At 29.5% G+C, this 2,508-nt stretch overlaps 1 protein-coding gene across 4 annotated transcripts in view; it reads left to right on the top strand.

The window, feature by feature from the left end:
- The window catches only part of wdr7 (WD repeat domain 7), a 141,354-nt gene that overhangs the window by 25,767 nt on the left and 113,079 nt on the right, over positions 1-2,508 (top strand). The window lies entirely within an intron of this gene.

The following is a 2,508-nucleotide window of genomic DNA, read 5'->3' on the forward strand; positions in this document are numbered from 1 at the left end:
AATTGATAAGAAGTGATAGCAAAGATTTATATTGTTAGAAAAGATTTATATTTTGAATAAATTCTGTTGTTTTTAACTTTTTATTCATCAAAGAATCCTGGAAAAAGTATCACAGCTTCCAAAAAAATATTTGGCAGCACAACTGTTGCCAAATATTCTAACACAGTGATGGAGATTTACTACTGATTACAGAACCGGCTTAACTGACGAGATGCGCGTGACAATCACATTCAATTAATTGTGCAGCCCTATTATGCAAAGTTTGATAAAGATTTTCATTTTAGTTTTAATAAAAAAATGTTTGTCATTTTTATTTATATTTTGAATTTTTATAATTGTAGTTGAATCTTTGTATTTATTTATATATATATAATAGTTTTTATTATAATATAATATATATATATTATATATTATACTTTTTCTTTTTAATCTCAGTTTTAGTAGTTTTGTTGTCTTTTTATATAGTTTTTAAAATAATTTTAAGAATTGTTATGCTTTTATTTACATTTTTATATTATATTATACGTTTTTATTTGAATGTTTTTATTTTCATTTTAGTAAAAGTTTTAGAAATGTTGTCTTTATGTAGTTTTTATTTCTTTATCTTTATCGTTTTTTAAATGTGTTTAGTTTTTATTCATTTTTAATTCAGTTATAGTTATTTTAGAACTTCAAGTTAAACTAAACAAAGAATGATAAATGTTGCCTTTGCAACTAGCTGAAATAAAATAAGTAAAAAAAATAATTTCAGATAACGTTTATTTTAAACATTTATTTATTCACAATGACAAAGCTTTGGTTTCTCATGAAACTCCATCAAACCTCAAGAACATCAGCTGTCAAACACATATGCGTCTTTTTCCTTCTGGAGTAGTCTGTAGGTGTAGGAGACGTGAGGTTGTTGCTCTACGAGACCCAGAAATGGATATTCAGTCATTATTACTCACTCACTACTAGCATCACAACGGTGAGTTTTGCACCCATAAACAGCGTTCACGTTTTCTTCACTGTTCTTAAAGGTTCCTCTCCAGACTTGTAAAAGTTCATCCGGCTCTCGACGGCCGCAGAATTTCTGATCTCTGAGTCTCACCTCGGTGACCAATTAGACACAGACTTTCAGCACTAAATGTCAGACGAAGAGGCCAAACGCAATCAAAAGAACCGGCCGCGCTGTTGTCATGGAAACGCTCCGAGTGTCCCTCCTTAAGTCCTGCTTGACCTTTGCTGCAGGATTTGTTGTGTGAGGCAGACCCTGAGTGACCTTACGTCAAGTTTAATTTGATTCGCACTGATATCATTTCCACTTTCATTGTTGGCAGCTTTTGACTTCTCTCTTGTGTTTTTTCGATGTTGTTGGCATTTAATGATTCGCGGGTGTTTTATTCGGTGTGAATAAAGCGAGACAGAATCGATTGGAGAGACTGTTTGGGGTTTTAATTTTTACCACGAATGAAAGTCGTGCATGTTGACCCTTAAATAAACGTCTGATGTAACTTAATGGCTCTGAAAGAAACTTGATTAGACTTTGAATTGATAACTTTTTTTTTTTTTTAATATGTAAAAGTAAAAAAAAATTTTTTTTTTTACAAGAAAACACTGTTTCAGTCTTTCTCCTTAAAAAAATTCATTTTTAATTCAATGTCTTGCTTGTCATTTCATTATCTGTGAAATTTACTAACAATTTCTGAGTGAAAATTCTAAATCCTACACTTTTTTTTTCAGTGCAGAGTAAAGAGTTTAAAATATTAATTTAATATTAATTAGACTCATCATTCTTGACCAATTAAAGACAACATTTGAGCTGCTAGGCCCCGCCCATTCTCACATCCCACAGTTTCATATTAGTTGTTATAGTTTATGCTAATTCGATTAAATTTTTTTCTACAAATGAAAATCATGTCTTTTGACCTATAAATTAGCTGGTGTGTGACTAAAACAGGTCTTTTTCTCTTGTTTTGTGCATTTCATCTCTGCTCTAGCATGTTTAATAATCTCGTTTTTATTTTGTTTTATTATTTTTTATTTAAACCTGTGTATTCTGAATATTTTTAATCTATAAAAATTGCTTGTGATTTTCTTCATTTTGTAAATCACTTTTGGATAGAAACGTCTGCTAAATGAATAAATAATCCATGAAAAATTCTTGACCAATCAGAGACAACATCTGCATTGCTAAGCCCCGCCTTTTCTTGGGTGGTTGTCATCGTATTTTACGCTAACTATATTCAACATTTTTACTAATAATGAAAGTCGTGACTTTTGACACAAATTAGCTGACATGTGACTTATTACTGGCTTTGAAATAAACTTTAATAGGCATAGAATAAATAGTGCAGAGTACAAAGTTTAAAATGCTTTAAATATTAATTACTCCCATTATTATTATTATTATTATTATTATTATTTTTACTCCTACTCGTATATTAAAATAGTTCTTTTTCATCTGTTCTTGCATATTTACTAATCTAGTTTTGTATGTATATGTGTATATATATATATATATATATA

Source organism: Sinocyclocheilus anshuiensis, unplaced genomic scaffold (genome assembly GCF_001515605.1).
Source record: "Sinocyclocheilus anshuiensis isolate Anshui unplaced genomic scaffold, SAMN03320099.WGS_v1.1 scaffold1151, whole genome shotgun sequence".
NCBI classification, from domain to species: domain Eukaryota; kingdom Metazoa; phylum Chordata; class Actinopteri; order Cypriniformes; family Cyprinidae; genus Sinocyclocheilus; species Sinocyclocheilus anshuiensis.